This window comes from Vulpes lagopus, chromosome 6 (genome assembly GCF_018345385.1).
Source record: "Vulpes lagopus strain Blue_001 chromosome 6, ASM1834538v1, whole genome shotgun sequence".
Lineage (NCBI taxonomy): Eukaryota > Metazoa > Chordata > Mammalia > Carnivora > Canidae > Vulpes > Vulpes lagopus.
The window spans coordinates 46,499,100-46,517,935 of record NC_054829.1 but is presented as its reverse complement, the minus strand read 5'-3'; the positions used below and the strand labels follow the sequence as shown (position 1 = coordinate 46,517,935).

The following is an 18,836-nucleotide window of genomic DNA, read 5'->3' as shown; positions in this document are numbered from 1 at the left end:
TGCTTTACTTCATTTCATATCTTGTGGGAACTTCAGTTATAAAGCAATGAAAATCAGACTAGCATCAGATTTTTCATCATCAACAAAGACTGCTATAAAACAATGGGACAATGACTTCAAATAAATGAGGGAAAATCAGTTTTAGTGTATAATTCCATATCTAGCCAAAGTGTCAATCAAAAGCAAAAGGAGAGTAAAGATATTTTTTAGTTCATATGAAGGAACTCAGAAAGTATACTTCCCATATATCCTATCCTAGTAAGTTACCAAAGGTAACTTCTTCCAAAATGAGAGAATAAACTCTCACACATACAGATGACAAGCAAAACAAAAAGAGAAAAATAAGGGTTAAAGAAGTAGTGAATCTAATCCAGGAGACTAATGAATGTAAATCTATGTTTCACAACTGGATAACTGGAACTCAATCCAGATTGGAATTGGAATTAAGAGAACTCTAGGAGGTAGTACCTAGGAAAAGATAGAATTTAAGAAATATGTACAATTTGGAACAAATTAAGATGATAAAGGCTGAAGTTTCAGGGATAAAACAAAGGCAATGAAACACGAAAAACTTGTGGGAATACAATAGCATGGTCCTTCTGCAAAGGACCTACTTGAGGGTGAAATCCAATAAACTAAGAGATTTGTCCAGATTTAAAATTGAGGGATGCCTGGGGGGTGCAGTTGGTTAGGTGCCTAGCTCTTGTTTAGGCTTGGGGTCATGGGATTGAGTTCCATGTTGGGCTCTAGGCTCTGTGCTCAGTACAGAGTCTGCTTCAGATTCTCTCTTCCTCTCTGCCCCTCCTGCTCGTGTTTGCACTCTCTCTCTAACATAAATAAATCTTCTAAAAAATTTGAAATTGGTATTGAAGGAGTAGTTGAAAATGAACTGGTGGTGGTTAGCATTAAATACATTTTACTATAGAAAAGACTAAACAGTTGTGGGAATTAAGACTGTTAAGGAAATCAGGCTTTTGTCTTGTGCTTTCTTATATCACTGCATCTTTAAAATTTTTTACTTTAAAAAGCTAGTGTCTTTAAAAACTTAATCCAGACCTTGAGCTTAGTCAAGACAGGTCTAAACAGGTCATTAAATATCAGGATCCTTTGTCTTTGGCTGGTGATGCTGTTTACCTCGTGCTAAACAAGTTGAGGAACTAGAAATAACAATGTAGACAAAGAGCAGATTCAGTGGCCTGAGGAAATGGGAGGGCATGAATAGGAGGTTGTAGTCAGAGCGGAATTTTATGAGTTTAAAATGATAAGTTACCAGCCGTGAAACTTTAGCCAGTAGTTGGGAGTAGAGTGGAAGTGATAGAATTGAGAAAGAAATGTGAAGATATCATGTCAGAAGACATGGAATCTGGCAAAAAAAACAAAAACAAAACAAAAAACTATGAGCCATTGAAAAAGAGTGAAGGGAATGTCTCATAAATCACTGGAAAAGAATGATGAAAGGATGGTATAAAGGGCATAAAAAACCCAGATTTCTTCCTTATGATTAATGTATTACAACAAGGCCTCTGAATTTTATTAACTTCTATTGAGAAGTTCTGTTTGGAACTTCTATTCTAAATCACGCAGTAGTAACATTCAAATACTATATTTCTCTGATGTATTGCACTGTTAACTTCATAATGCTATTAGGCTTCTAAACTGACATTTGGAATTTCCATAATAGTCTCCTCCAAATTAAGAACGCATATAGACTTGATGCCAAGCCTGACTATCTTATACATGATTAATTAATAGAACTGAATGATCGTATCTGGCAACCAGAGAGTTTTCTTAATTATAGTATCAGTGATTTTTCCAGTGACATCATTGAGGATATTTCTTATGTGGGTTTACAATGGCTGAGAATGTAGAGGGAAGAAAGGAATTTCAAACTCCTTTCTTTATTGTCTTCATTTCTCTTACCCCATAAACACATCATCGTTCACATAAAAACTGCTCCTTTCTAAATCCCAAAATTTATTTGATTCTAATAGTAGTATTAATAAGTAATATTTGAACTCTGACACTACTGAGTGCAATATGAGGATACATGGTTGGACAGTCCAAATAAAGAACAAGCAGTGTAGCTTTTGTTGAAGTTATGGAGAAATTCTTCCACAATCAAGTTAGTGATTGGTTTCTCATGTGAACATCCTTCTAGTTGAATCCCTGTGCATATTTCTATGAATTAAGCTTTTAAAATTAGAATCCTTGGGTCAGAGTGGATTATGTTAGCGATGGGGTGCCAGAGGCTTCACATTTCTTTTCTGTCTTTGTGTCTTCCCGCTTGACTTAGGGCTTCCCTAAGTACTCCTCCTCAGAGGATATGTCTTGCAGCTTTTTCAATTATAATCTGCTGTTAATTTATTGCTGTGGCTGTGAATTGTTGGGGAGAGGGAGCATTCTATAGTCTGCCAATTATCTCTCAGTCTTTTAGTGGGCCTGTGACCCAACATTGTGGGCCTCACAAGTGTTTTTCCAGTGGGATAGCTTTTATCTCCTTCCCCTACTCCCTTCCCTGGCTATAGTATTCCAAATTAGCCAAATCTATTTCCTTAAAGATCTGACCACTGTTGACCATATTTTTCTCCCACCAGTTGGGTAATCAGAAAGGCTAGAGGGCACTAGAGTGGGAGGAAATTCCTTTCCTCTGTCTGATAGAAAGATCCAGCAAAGTCTTTTTTTCTGGAAAGTAGGTTTTTGTTATGAGGAAGACCTATGGTGAAGGCTCTGGATGTATTCCTCAATGATCCATCTTCTCCTCTCTTTGTAAGGGCCAAAAGGGAATCTTTCTCAGATCTCTACGATGAGAACCTGATAGGGCTTCCTGAGGCAAAGTGAAGAAAAGTGTGGGAGCTCCCCTAAAACTGTGATATTGAGAAACTTCAATATCATGCTGGTCTCATACTCAGTCTCAATCAAGTAGCCAAAATTGTCATTTAAGGTCCTGTTTATGGCACAACCAGCTTCAGCTCTAGGCAAGCAGATCTCAGCTGTGACTGTTTGGATAAACCTTTAGATTTTGATATGGCTTTTTGCTACAAGACCTTCATTCTCTGGTGGCTCTGAGAAATATCTCTGATTTTCATTTATCTAGCTTTTTCTTATTGTAAGGACAGAATGAAGACCCAGAAGCTTTTTTCCATGGCAAAACTGAAACCACAAGTCCCTCACTGAACTTGTGGACTCATTGAAATAATTTTTAATGGTTCTTGAGTGATTGTGTCATTTTTTCAATCTTCATAGTCCTCCCTTTCAGCAGGCTTCTCTAACAGCAGAAACTAAGCTGTGTCTCTCACATACAAGATCCTTCAGAAGGAACGAAAGTACCTTGATTCTGTGTAGCCAAACAAAACGCTGTACCAAATGTGTGATAGCAAAATTTAAAGGATATTTTTCTTGAGTGAGTATATATATCATTAGATTGATGTAATTAGAATTCTGGTTGTTTTATACATACTGGGTGATCTTTTGGAACATTTTATTTTTTTTTTTTTTTATTTTTTTTTTTTATAGGATGATATGTGAATACCATACCACTTTTTTATTTTTTTTTATTTTTATTTATTTATGATAGTCACAGAGAGATAGAGAGAGAGGCAGAGAGAGAAGCAGGCTCCATGCACCGGGAGCCCGACGTGGGATTCGATCCCGGGTCTCCAGGATCGCGCCCTGGGCCAAAGGCAGGCGCCAAACCGCTGCGCCACCCAGGGATCCCTTTTGGAACATTTTAGATGTCACTCTCCAACCTAAAGATCATAAGTTGCTTGCCATTTTTTTTAGGATACAGACAAAAATGTTATTACTTGATCTGGTCTTGACTTTGTACAGCCTTATTTGATGCCACCATTCTCTTTATTCAATAAAGAGTTCAGACAAAGTCTGCCTAATATATACTTTCACCAAAAAAATATTATTTTTATAATTTATTTTTATAAATTTATTTTATTTTTTATTTTTATTTTTTTTGATGCAAACACATGAGGGTTTATTTACAAGCTTGAGCTTGGGTCCAAGTGTACCCGAAACAGCAGAACAGGGACTTGGACCCCGAGGTGGGTTCCAGCTCAGTTTTATGGGCTGGTCTAGGCGACCTCCAGAAGGGATGGAGGAATTTCTCAAGTTCTGTTTACATTCTGATATGGGGCTTTCAAGGGCATTGAGCTCTGTTCTCATTCCGATATGGGACTTTCTAGGGCGTTAAGCTGTAAGCTGTTTTTTCCTGTAACTGAAGTAAGTTTTTTTTTTTTTTTGGACCCCCAAATTTTTTTTAATTAAAAAAAAAAACCAAGAAGTTAATAGGTCACAAGATCAAATCGGGTGAAAGCTTGCTGGGCTACTTTCAAGCAAACTTGGGATGAAATCATAGTACCGTATGAGGGCACTGATTCTCTGGCATCATTCTCTCCACATAACACCTGGCTGCTATGGTCAATATATAACGTTCAGCCATCCAAGTGAATTCTTTCTTCCCAACCAGGAGGAAGAGGGCCAAGGTCATTGGGGTTTAAGGATGCCTTTGACCCCATATGTACTGGAAATTTCAGGCGTGGATCTTCCCACGTTGTAGTCTTTGTGTTATGGTCAATGAAGAAGGGCCGGCCGTTGGGCGCTATCCTCATTTCCCAGCTGGACGGCAGGAAGCTCTGTGTGACTTTGTGTTGTGGTTTGGGGGAGTTGTAAGGTGATGGCTGTGGGGACTGTGGATTGGAAAGGGTATCTTTTTTTTTTTTTTAACTATGAAAATGCTTTAATGGTGGCATCTGTACAGCATGTGACATCCAGACAGGAAAAAGAGCGAGTGCACACAGAGACACGGCTATCAGAGAACAGGTTGTGAGCAAATAAAGAGTTCACACAGCTTCCACGCGCTTTACCAGGTATCAGCTCTAGGCCACCTCTTCCTCCGCCTCTTCCTCGAACTCCCCCTCCTCCTCGGCCGTAGCATCCTGGTACTGCTGGTACTCAGACACCAGGTCATTCATGTTGCTCTCGGCCTCAGTGAACTCCATCTCGTCCATGCCCTCACCCGTGTACCAGTGTAGGAAGGCCTTGCGCCGGAACATGGCCGTGAACTGCTCTGAGATGCGCTTGAACAGCTCCTGGATGGCTGTGCTGTTGCTGATGAAGGTGGCGGACATCTTTAGCCCCCGGGGTGGGATGTCACAGACAGCTGTTTTCACGTTGTTGGGGATCCACTCGACGAAGTAGCTGCTGTTCTTGTTTTGGACGTTCAGCATCTGCTCGTCCACCTCCTTCATGGACTTGCGGCCCCTGAATACTGCGGCCACAGTCAGGTAGCGGCCATGGCAGGGGTCACAGGCAGCCATCATGTTCTTAGCATCAAACATCTGCTGGGTGAGCTCGGGCACCGTCAGGGCCCGGTACTGCTGGCTACCTCGGCTGGTCAGTGGGGCGAAGCCGGGCATGAAGAAGTGCAGGCGGGGGAAGGGGACCATATTGGCAGCCAGCTTGCGCAGGTCAGCATTGAGCTGGCCAGGAAAGCGCAGGCAGGTGGTGACCCCACTCATGGTGGCAGACACCAGGTGGTTGAGGTCCCCATAGGTAGGTGTGGTCAGTTTTAGGGTTCTGAAGCAGATATCATAGCCTCGTTATCAATGCAAAAGGTTTTCGTCTAGATAATGTCATCCGAAAGGTGTCTACATCTTAATTCCCAGAACCTATGAATATGGAACCCTAACATGGTAAAGGGATTTTGCAGATGTGATTAAGGATCTTGAGATAGGGAAAGTAGCTTGGATTCTCCAAGTGGGCCCAATGTAATCACAAGGGTCTTCATAAGAACAGAAGGCAATGTAATGGTGGAAGCAAGGGGTTGGAGTGATGTAAGAGCTGTGAGCTAAGGAACAGATAAGGAACATAGGTTAGCGTTGTCCATAAGCTGAAAAAGCCAAGAAAGTTAATTATCCTCTGGGGGTGGGGGCGGAGAGGGGGGGCTCAAGAAGGAACCAGCTGTGCTGACACTTGGACTTTAGCCCCTTCAAATGGAATTTGAACTTCTAATTGTGAGTGACAGATTTGTTTTGTTTTCCACCACTAAATTTGTGATAACTTGTTAATAAAAACTAATGCAAATAGCTTGCAAATAGTTTCAAGGTTTTGATACTGCATTTCCTATCAGCATTGTGTGAGAGTGTGTCTCCTTAATCTCCTAAAGAGTGCAGAAAGGGGGGATCCCTGGATGGCTCAGCGGTTTAGTGCCTGTTTGGCCCAGGGCATGATCCTGGAGTCCCAGCATCGAGTCCCAGCATCGAGTCCCGGCATCGAGTCCAAAAAGGGAGTGCAGAAAGGAGTGTGGCCCTGACAATATTTTAATTTTAGCCCAATGGGACCTATGTTACACTCCAAACTTAGAGAACGAAATTGTTTAAGCCTGTAAATTTGTGGTAATTTGTTACAGCAGCAAGAGATAAATAATACATTGGCCCATGTAGTTAGAATTTCTAGTACTCTTCATTTTGTTGTTGTTATTTTTTAGATCCACATTTCTGATTGGTATAATTATTTCACCTATGTAAAAGTTTTCCTTTAATATCTTTAGTAGTGTAGGTCTATTGTTGATTTAATATTATAGCTTGCTTATATCTGAAAAGGTCCTTTGACATTTTTTTTCCCTTTGACATTTTTAAAGTTTTTTGTTTTTATTTTTTCTTTGGGTAAGATATTCTAGGCTAGAATCCTCTTTATCTTCTTAGTAGATGGTATTCCAATACATTGCTTGCATTCTTTTTGATGAAAAAATTGTTGTCATCTTTACTTTTTCCTCTTTATGTAGTAGGTTCTGAAAAAATGAGTGGGAAACAGATTTAAAACCAATGGTTTATGATACTAGATATATGTATTCTTTGTGAAAAATGAAACAAATGACAGCAGATTGATAAAATTATGTTTGCCTGTAGGCTAACTATAAATAACATATAGTAAAGGTTCTCAAACTTTTTGGCCTCAGGACTACTTTGTACTCTTAAGAATTATTGAAGACATTAAAGAGATTTTGCTTATATGGATTATATCTGTCAATATTAATGACCATATTAGAATTGAATTTGAGAAAAATTTTAAAGTATTATTTTATAATAACATTATATGTTAACACAAATAATGTATTTTTGTGAAAAATGACCATATTTCCAAAACAAAAATATTTGGTGAGAAGAGCTATAAAGAAATCTCTTTAGGGGTACCTGGCTGGCTCAGTCAGTAGAGCATGCAATTCTTGACTTCAGGGTCATGAGTTCAAACCCCACATTGGGCATGGAGCCTATTTTAAAAAATGAATAAATAAAAGAGAAATCTCTTTAAAGTCTGGGTTAATACACAATAGCTGAATTATCTCATCTATTTCTGCATTCAGTCTGTTGTATATATGCATTGTTTTGGTGGAAGTTATGTGAAGAATGTCTGGACTCACATGTTAAGTAGTTGGAAAGAGGGTGAATATTTTAATATCTTTTTCAGATAATTGTGGATATTAGTCACTGATACCAAACCACATTCAACAAACAGTAGTTTCTCAAAAAGTAAGTTGTTGGGGTTTTTTTTTAAAGATTTTATTTATTTATTCATGAGAGACACAGAGAGAGAGAGGCAGAGACACGGGCAGAGGGAGAAGACTCCATGCAGGGAGCCCAATGTGGGACTTGATCCCGGGTCTCCAGGATCAGGCCCTGGGCCAAAGGCAGTGCTAAACCGTTGAGCCACCCAGGCTGCCCCTCAAAAGTAAGTTGTAATGTGGAATCAGAAACTAATGAACTTTTTGGGTTCTCCTACATTAATATCTATTGTCTGTCCTAGACTTTGGATCTTTTTATCTTGGCAAGATTTTTCTTTCTTTCTTTCTTTCTTTCTTTCTTTCTTTCTTTCTTTCTTTCTTTCTTTCTTTCTTTCTTTTTTGAGAGAAAAAGAGAGAGAGAGAAACACAGCATGAGCTGGATGGCAGGGGCAGAGGGAGAGGGAGAGATAGAATCTTACGCAGGCTCTATGCCCAGTGTGGAAGCCTGACCCCAGGGCTTAGCTTCACCACCCTGAGATCATGACCTGAGCTGAAATCAAGAATTAGATGCTTCACTGACTGAGCCACCCAGGCACTCCTTGGCAAGATTTTATAACCTCATGCATTAATCAAATATTGCTTACTAAATTGCGTACATCTTCTAATTCTGATGTATATCATTATATAATATCTTAAAAGCACATTGTAAAAGATTACCACTGATTTAACCCAAGAAGTCTTTAAGTATCAGGAAGTATGGCAAAGCCACCATGGCAGATATAGGTTTTTTTCAAAATTCTAGTTTTCTCTTGAAAGCTTAAACTTAGCCATTGACAACAAATATAATCAGTTCTTTTTTTTTTTTTAAAGAACTATTTATTTATTTATTCAGAGAGAGAGAGGGGGGCAGAGACACAGGCAGAAGCAGACTCCATGCAGGGAGCCCAACATGGGACTCAATCCCAGGTCTCCAGGATCACAGTCCAGGCTGCAGGCGGCACTAAACCGCTGCGCCACCAGGGCTGCCCTATAATCAGTTCTTAAAATTGTAGGCTTACTTCATTTTTATGAACTGTCCCAATGGATAAAGAAGATGTGCTATATATATATATATATATATATATATATATATATATATATATGATGGAAATTACTCAGCCATTAGAAACGGCGAATACCCACCATTTGCTTCGACATGGATGGAGCTGAAGGGTATTATGCTGAGTGAACTAAGTCAATCAGAGAAGGAAAATCATCATTTGGTTTCGCTCATATGGGGAATATAAAAAGTAGTGAAAGGGATTATAGGAGAAAGGAGAGAAAATTAATGGGAAAAAATAGAGAGGGTGACAAAATGTGAGACTCCTCTATCTCTGGGAAACGAACAAGGGGTAGTGAAAGGGCAGGTGGGCAGGGTAATGGGGTGACTGGGTGATGGGCACTGAGGGGGGCACTTGACAGGATGAGCACTGGGTGTTATACTATGTGTTGGCAAATCGAACTCCAATAAAAAAAATATGTACATATATACATATAGAACTGTCCAGATATCAAAATCTAAATAACTATAGCTTGTCTGCCTGTCATTCTCCACCCCCCTTTATTGAGGGATAATTGACATGTTACTTTGTAAGTTTAAGGTGCACAACTTGATGATTTGATATATGAATATATTTTGAAATGATTAACATAATTTTAGTTAACATATCCATCACCCTATGTAGTTATAGTGCATGTGTGTGTTGAGAACTCTTTAGGACTTATTCACTTAGCGATTTTCAAATAAACAATACAGCATTGTTAACTATAATCACCATGCTGTGTACTACATTCCCAGAATGTGTTCATCTTATAACTGGAAATGTATACCCTTTGATCACCTTCACCCATTTCCTCCACCTCCACCACAGCTCTGACGCTGGCAACCACCAGTCTACTCTGTTCTATGAATTTAGTTTAATTTAGTTAGAATTTGGTTTCTTTCTTTTATTAGATTCCACATAAAATGAGACCATATGGTATTTGTCTTTATTTGACTTATTTCACTTAGCATAGTGCCCTTAACATCCATCCACATTGTCACAAATGGCAAGATTTTCTTCAATTTTTTTTTGTTCTGGCTGAATAATATTCCATGATACATATACACACAACACCACATTTTCTTTATCCATTCATCCCTTGAGGGACACTCGAGGTTGCTTCATGTCTTGGCTATTATTAAAAAGTGCTACAGTGAACATGGGGGTACAGATATCTTTTTGACCTAGTGTTTTCATTTTCTTCAGATAAATACCCAGAAGTGGAATTGCCAGATATATGATAGTTCTAGTTTTAATTTTTTAACTTTTTTTTAAATTTTTATTTATTTATGATAGTCACAGAGAGAGAGAGATAGAGGCAGAAACACAGGCAGAGGGAGAAGCAGGCTCCATGCACCGGGAGCCCGACGTGGGATTCGATCCCAGGTCTCCAGGATCGCGCCCTGGGCCAAAGGCAGGCGCTAAACCGCTGCGCCACCCAGGGATCCCTAGTTTTAATTTTTTAATGTCTCTATTTAATTTTTTAATTCCAGTATAATTAACATAGAGTATTATAGAAGTTTCATATGTACAATATAGTGATTCAACAATTCTGTATATTGCTCAGTGCTCATCATAAGTGTAATCTTAACCTTTACCTACTTCACCCATTGCCCCACTCACTTCCCCTCTGGTAACCACCAGTTCTCTATATTTAAGAGTCTGTTTTTGGGTTTTTTTGGTTTGTATCTTTTTAAAATTTGTTTCCTAAATTCCACATATGAATGAGGTCATATGGTATTTGTCTTTGACTTATTTGACTTAGCACTATACTCTCTAGATCCATTCCTATTGTTGCAAATGGCAAGAGTTCATTCTTTATTATGGCTGGGTAATATTTCATTATACATGTATATGTATATGGCACATCTTTACTCATTCATCTATCAATGGACACTTGAGTGTCTTCCATATTTTGGCTATTGTAAATAAATAGCAGTAAACATATATGTACATATATCTTTCCAAACCAGTGTTTTTTGCATTCTTTGGGTAAATAAATACCATTTAGCAGAATTATTGGATCATATGGTAATTCTATTTTTAATTTTTTGAGGAACTTCTATACTGTTTTCCACAGTGGCTCTACCAGTTTGCATTCCCACCAACAGTGCACAAGGGTTCCTTTTTTCTCCATATCCTTGTCAATACTTGTTGTTTCTTACATTTTTTATTTTTCCATTCTGACAGGTGTGAGGTAATATCTCATTGTGCTTTTGATTTGCATTTCCCTGATGATGAATACTGTTGAACATCTTTCCATGTGTCTGTTGGCTATCTGTATGTCTTCTTTGGAGAAATGTCTATTCATGTCTTCTGCCCATTTTTTAATTGGATTTTTTTTGATGTTGAATTGTAGAAGTTCTTTATATATTTTGGATGCTAACCCCTTATTGGATATTGCATTTGCAAATATCTTTTCTCACTCGGTAGCTTGTCTTGTTTTTTTTTTTTTTTTATTTATTCATTAGAGACAGAGAGATTCTGGCAATTCCACTTCTGGGTATTTATCAGAAGAAAATGAAAACACTAGGTCAAAAAGATATCTGTACCCACTGTAGCACTTTTTAATAATAGCCAAGACATGAAGCAACCTCGAGTGTCCCTCAAGGGATGAATGGATAAAGAAAATGTAGTGTTTGTGTATATGTCTCATGGAGAGAGAGAGAGAGAGAGAGAGAGAGAGAGGCGGAGACACAGGCAGAGGGAGAAGCAGGGTCCATGTAGGAGCCTGATATGAGACTCGATCCCAGAACTCCAGGATCACACCCTGGGCCAAAGGCAGGTGCTAAACCGCTGAGCCACCCAGGGATCCCCAAGTTGTCTTGTTTTCTTGACTATTCCCTTTGCTATGCAGAAATTTCTTGTTTTGATATAGTCTCAATAGTTTACTTCTGGTTTTGTTTCAGTTGCCTCAGGAGATCAGTCTAGATCAGCCAGTGTCAGAGAAATTACTATGATCTCTTCCAGGATTTTTATTATATCAAGTCTCACATTTAGGTCCTTGATCCATTTTGAGTTTATTTTTGTTTATGGTGCAAGAAAGTGGTCCAGTTTCATTCTTTTGCATGTAGCTCTTCAAGTTTCCCAGCACCATTTGTTGAAGAGACTTTCTTCTAATTGCATATTCTTGCCTCCTTTGTGGTAGATTAATTGACTGTATAATTGTGTATTTATTTCTGGGCTTTCTGTTCCATTGATCTATATGTCTGTTTTTTTAGTGCCAGTACCGTACTGTTTTGATAACTACAGCTATGTAGTACATCTTGAAATCTGGGATTGTGATACCTCCTGTTTTGTTTTTCATTTCCAAGATTGCTTTGGCTATTTGGGGTCTTTTGTAGTTCTAGACAAATTTTAGGATTATTTGTTCTAGTTCTGTGAAAAATGCTATTGGTATTTTGTGGAGATGATATTAAATCTAGAGATTGCTTTGGGTACTGTGGATATTTTAACAGTATTTGTTCTTTCAATGCATGAGGATGGAATATCTCTCCATTTGTTGTGTCATCTTCAATTTCTTTCATCCATGTTTTATAGCCTTCAGAGTATAGGTCTTTCACCTCCTTGGTTAAGTTTATTACTAGGTGTTTTATCTTTGGTGCAGTTACAAATGGGACTGCTTTCTTAATTTCTCTTCTGTTTCATATTGTTGTATAGAAATGCAAAGGTTTTTTGTATATTGGTTTTTGTATCCTGTGACTTCACTGAATTCATTTGTCAGTTCTAGTTTTTTTTTTCTTTCTTTTTTTTTTCTTTTTTTTTTTTTGGAGTCTTCAGGGTTTTCCATGTATGGTATCGTGTCATCTGCAAATAGTGAAAGTTTTACTTCTTCCTCATCAAAGTCTGGATGCCTTTTATTTCCTTTTCTTGTCTGATTGGTGTGGCGAGGGCTTCCAGTACTATGTTGAAATATGTTGAATAAAAGTAGTGAGAGAGGATATCCTTATCTTTTCCTAATTTTAGGGAAAAAGCTTTCAGTTTTTTGAAAAGCTCTCATCATTGAGCATGATGTTAGCTATGGTTTTTCATATATGGTTTTTATTATGTTGAGGTATATTCCCTCTAACTGCATTTTGTTGAGAGTTTTATTACTAATCGTTGTTGTACTTTGTCAAATGCTTTTTCTGCATCTGTTGAAATGATTGTACGGTTTTTATCCTTTCTCTTGGTGGTGTGATGTATCATGTTGATTGATTCATGAATATTGAACCACCCTTACATCCCAGCAATAAACCCCAGCTGATCATGGTAAATGATGTTTTAAATTGTTGGATTTGGCTTGCTAATAATATTTTGTTGAAGATTTTTGTATCCATGTTCATCAGAAATGTTGTCCTGTAGTTTCCTTTCTTGTAGTGACTTTATCTGGTCTTGGTGTCAGGGTAATATTGGCCTCATAGAATGAATTGGAAGCTTTCCTTCCCCTACCATTTTTTGGAATAGTTTGAGAAGAATAGGTATTAACTCTTCTTGCTTGGTAGAATTCGCCTGTGAATCCCTCTGATCCTGGACTTTTGTTTGTTGGGAGTTTTTTGATTACTAATTCAATTTCACTGCTGTTCAAATTTTCTGTTTCTTCCTGATTCAGTTTTGGGAGGTTATAGGTTTCTAGGAATATTTTTTAAAATATTTTGTTTGTTAATTAATTAATTATTATTTATTTATTTATTTATTTGAGAGAGAAAGTAAGAGAGAGCATGAGTGGGGGCGGGGGGGGAGTTCAGAGGAAGAAAGAAGCAGACTTCTCTGTGAGCAGGCAGCCCAATCCAGGGCTCAATCCCAGCACCCCGAGATCATGACCTAAGCTGAAAGAGGACACTTAACCAACTGAGCCACTAGGTGCTCCAGTTTCTTCTAGGTTGTCCAGTTTGTTGGCCTATTATTTTCTATAATATTCTCGTATAATCCTTTATATTGCCAAGGTGTCAGTTATTATTTCTCTTCTTTCATTTCTGATTTTGAGTCTCTGCTCTCTGTTTCTGAAGAATCTGGCTAAAGATTTATCAATTCTATTGATCTTTTCAAAGAACCAACTCCTGGTTTCTTTTATCTGTTCTTTGGGGGTTTTGTTTGTTTGCTTTTTTAGTTTCTTTATTGTTTATTTCTGTCCTAATCTTGATTTTTGTCCTTCCTTCTGGGCTTGGGTTTTGCTAGGTCTTCTTTTTCTCGCTCCTTTAAATGTATGGTTATGTTATTTATTTGAGATTTTTCTTCTTGATTTAGGCCTAAACTGCTTTAAACTTCTTTCTTAGAACAGCTTCTGTTGCTTCCCAGAGATCTTGGACCACTGTTTTCATTTTCATTTGCCTCTATGCATTTTTTTGCTCTGTGATTTCATGGTCAACTCATTCATTGTTTAATAACATGTTATTTCATCCATGTATTTGTGCTCTTTCCAGATTTTTTTTATCTTGGTTGATTTCTAGTTTCAAAGTATTGTGGTTGGAAAAGATGCATAGTATGACTTTAATCTTTTTTAATTTATCAAGATTTATCTTGTGGCCTAACGTGATCTATTTTAGACAATGTTCTGTGTGCACTCGAACAAAATGCGTATTCTGCTGTTTAGGAGAATATATCTGTTAGATCCATCTGGTCGAATATGTCATTCAAAGCCCATCTCTTTGTTGATTTTCTCTTTAGATGATCTATTCATTGATGTAAATGAGGGGTTGTAGTCCCATACTATTATTGGATTACTAATGGTTACTTCCTTTGTTAATAGTTGCTTTAAGTATTTGGGTGCTCTCACATTGAGTGCTGCATATTTACAATTGTTTATATCTTCTTTGGATTGTTCCCCTTATGATTATGTAGTCTCTTTCTTTGTCTCTTTTTATGGACTTTGTCCATTTTTTCTGATGTCAGTATTAAGTACTGCTACCACACCTTTCTTTTCACTTCCATTTGCATGATGAATGTTTTCCATCTCTTCACTTTCAACCTGCACGTGTCTTTACATCCAAAGTACGTATCTCATAGGGAGCATATAGATAGTTCTTTTTTTTTTTTTATCCATTCCATCATGCTGTGCTGTCTTTTAATTGGAACATTTAGTCCATTTATATTCAAAGTAATTATTGATAGGTATGTACTTATTGCCATTTTGTTACTTGTTTTAGTGATTTTTTTATAGTTCTTCTCTGTCCCTTTCTTCTCTTGTTCTTTTTTCTTGTAGCTTGATGTATCTTTTTAGTGATATATTTGAATTCCATTCTCTTTATTTTTTGCATATCTATTACAAATTTTTGTACTTACAGTTAGGTTTATATATAGCATGTATCAGTCTCTATTAAGTTGATGGTTGCTTAAGTTTGAACCCATTCAAAAATCACTAAATAGGAGGAATTAAGATGGCAGAGCAGTAGGGAGACCCTAGGCTCGACTCATCCCTAAAACACAGCTAGAGAAGTATCAAATCATTCTGAACACCCAAGAAATCAATCTGAATGCTGAAATAACAAACTGCAGAAATAGAGGAAGTAAAGAAGCCACATTATTGTAGGTAGTAGGCATGGAGATGTGCTTCTAGGCAGAAAAGAATTCTGGATGCTGCAGAGGGGAGGGAGCCTTGATATCAGGGAGAGGAGAGAGAGAGATAAATAGAAAGTAGTGTACAGAGGATTGCACAAAACCATTGACTGGGAAAATTAGAACAGCTGATTTTCACAAGGTTATACAAGCAGTGGAGCCTAAAGTCTGAAGTTTTAGAAGTCTGCACCACTGAGTGGAGACTGGTGGGCATAGTGATGCTCCTGTAGGGAAGGAGGGGAGAGGCCCAGGAGCAGGCAGTGTGGTTTGAAGATCCCCTGGGTAGCACTGGGAGAGGCAGTTCACCTTCTTGGAGTGCGTTCAGGAGAGATGATGAGGCCTCTCAGGGGACCAAAGAGCTGGTGGGTGCCAGCATGCTGCTGTGTTCATTAGTATAGAAACAGAGATACCTGCTAAGGGTAGCAAACCTTGGCGCCTCCTTTTTGCTGTGCTGTACCATAAACTCTAAGCTGCTGCATGATTGCACAACTGCTTTTCTAGGACCAGCTGGCACCAGCTTGTAGCATGGCAAGACCCTCCCCCAGAGGATCAACATGGGTCCACCCTATACCAGGTCCCTAAAATCTGGAGTTTTGAAATCCAGCCATGCGCCTGAGATAAAGCACAGGAGTACTGTACTGCCTGGTAGGCAGACGGCTTGGACATAGGATGAAGGAAGGGATCTGACAGAGGCCAAGGACACAATAGGGGAGATTGTTTGCTCTTCTATGAGGGATTCCTGCACAGTGGAGAGTGTGAACTCCCCACTTGGAGGGGTTGTGAGAGTGGGGTGATGCCATTCTCCCCTACCCTCATCAACACTGACAGAATTCAGTGAGCAACATAGCACTTCCAGAAGCCAATTACACCAAGCACCTCCATTCTTCCCAACCCCCATACCCTGCAGGTGTATCTTTACTAGGGCAAGTTAGTTTAAGGACGACCACAGCAGGCCTGTTCCCTAGAAACCCCTCCTCTACACTAGGTCTACTACTCATAGAGTGCTGCAAAGCTTTAGCTCTAGGGGAAGTACCATCTGGCTTCTTAACAAGCAGACCAAAACACACCTAGTTAAAACTTGCGACACTATGGACAAAGTCCAAACATTCCCTACTGTAGGCAAGGAGAAACTTTGCAGAGGACTGACCCGAGGGAAAGAGCAACCAAAGCAGAACAGCAGAATGAATAGTCTGAAACACTTCCTGAAGCGCCAGGTCCTGGACAGTATAGGACCTCTTGCTAATTATAGCCCTTACTCATAGAAGCAGGAAATATAACAAGCTTTCCTAACACACAAATAACATGACCTAGACAAATTGACAAGATGGAGGAATTCACCCCAAAAGAAAGAACAGGAAGAGGTCATGGCCAGGGAACTAACAAAACAGATACATAATATGCCTGAAACAAAATTTAAAACAATCAGTGGCACCTGGCAGACTCAGTTGGTTGAGTGTCTGACTCTTGATTTCGGTTCAGGTCATGGTCTTAGGGTTGTGAGATCAAACCCCACATCAGACTCCAAACTGGGCATGGAGCCTCCTTAAGATTCTCTCTCTCCCTCTCCTTCTTTACCCCCCCCCCCAAAAAAAAAACCAAAATCATAAGGATACTAGCTGGGCTTGAGAAAAGCATAGAAAACACTAGAGAATTCTTTTCTGCAGAGATAAAAGAGCTAAAAACTAGTCAGGTGACAATAAAAAATGTTATAACTGAGATACAAAACTGACTGGATGCAATGATAATGAGGATGGATTGTTTCAGAGGAACAAATCAGTGATATAGAAGATAATATTATAGAAAATTAGGGAAGCTGAAAAGAAGAGGGAAAGAAAAGTATTGGATCATGAATGTAGACTTAGGGAACTCAACAACCCCATAAAATGTAATAACATTTGTATCATAGGAGTCCCAGAAGAAGAGAGGAGAAAGGGGGCAGAAGGTTTATTTGAGCAAGTTATAGCTGAAAACTACCCTAATCTGGGGAAGGAATTGGTCATCTAAATCCAGAAAACACAGAGAACTCTCACCAAATTCAACAAAAGCCAGCCAACACAAAGATACATGGTACTACAGGTTGCAAAATAAGGACATAAGGAAAGAATCCTGAAAGCAGCAAAGAAAAAGAAACCCCTAATTGACAAGGGAAGACAAATCAGGTTAGCAGAAACCTGGCAGGGCAGAAAGAATTGGCATGATACCTTCAACATGCTAAAGGGGAAAATATGCAGCCAAAAATACTTCATCCAGCAAGGCTATCATTCAGAATGGATGGAGAGATAAAGAGCTTCCCAAACAAAAAGTAAAAGGCTTGGTAACCACTAAACTAGCCCTGCAAGAAATATTAAAGAGGACCCTTTAAGTGGGGAGAAAAAAAAAAGACCAAAAGCAACAAAGATTAGAAAGGAACAGAGAAAATCTGCAGAAACAGTGACTTTACAGGTAATACAATAGCACAAAATTATTATCTTTCAATAATTACTCTGAATATAAATGGACTAAATGCTGCAACCAGAAGATACAGGGTATCAGAATAGATTAAAACAACAACAACAAAAAGACCCATCCATTTGCTGCTTAAAAGAGACTTGTTTTAGACCTAAAGACACCTCCAGATTGAAAATCATGCTAATGGACATCAAAGGAAAAGCAGAATAGCCATACCTATATCAGACAAACTAGATAGTAAACCAAAGACTACAACAAGAGATGAAGAAGGGTACTATATCATAATTAAGGGTCCTATCCAACAAAAAGATCTAATAATTGTAAATATTTATGCCTCCAATTTGGGAACACCCAAACATGTAAATCAATTATCAATGAGTTTCCTTGTGTTTGTTAATAATACAATAATAGTAGGGAATTTTAACACCCCACTTCAAGCAATGGACAGATGCTCAAAGCAGAAAACCAACGAGGAAACAATGCCTGTGAATGACAGATTGGACCAGATGGACTGAACAGACATAATCAGAATATTACCCTAAAGCAGAAGAATGTTCTAGAATAGATCACATACCAGGTCACAAATCAGGCCTAAACGAGTACAAAAAGATTGATATCATACCATGCATATTTTCAGACCACAATGTTATGAAACTTGGCATCAACCACAAGAAAAAATTTGGAAAGACTGCAAATACATGGAGGTTAAATAACATCCTACTAAATAATGTTTGGGTTAACCAGGAAATTAAAGAAGAAATTAAAAAATACATGAAATCAAACAAAAATGAAAACAGGATGGTCCAAAATCTCTAGGATGCAGCAAAGGCAATCATAAGAGGCAAGTATATAGCAATACAGGCCTACCTCAAGAAGCAAGGAAAGTCTCAAATACATAACCTAACCTTACCCCTGAAGGAGCTAGAAAAGGAACAGCAAAAGAAGCCTAAAGCCAGCAGAAGAAGGGAAATAAAGATCCGAGCAGAAATAAACAATATGTAAACAAACCCTTTAGAATAGATCAATGAAACTAAGAGCTGGTTCTTTGAAAGAATTAATAAAATTGATAAACCCCTATCTGACTTCTCAAAAAGAAAAGAGAGGGCAGCCCCTGTGGCGCAGCAGTTTAGCGCCGCCTACAGCCCAGGGCGTGATCCTGGAGATCCTGGATGAGTCCCACATCGGGCTCTCTGCATAGTGCCTGCTTTTCCTTCTGCCTGTGTCTCTGCCTCTCTCTGTCTCTCTGTCTCTCTCTGTCTCTC

At 38.5% G+C, this 18,836-nt stretch overlaps 1 pseudogene; it reads right to left on the bottom strand.

Annotated features, from left to right (window-relative positions):
* Nucleotides 1–4,744: 4,744 nt before the first annotated feature.
* LOC121492543 lies at nucleotides 4,745–10,203 on the bottom strand (annotated as a pseudogene).
* Between the last annotated feature and the right edge of the window lie 8,633 nt (nucleotides 10,204–18,836).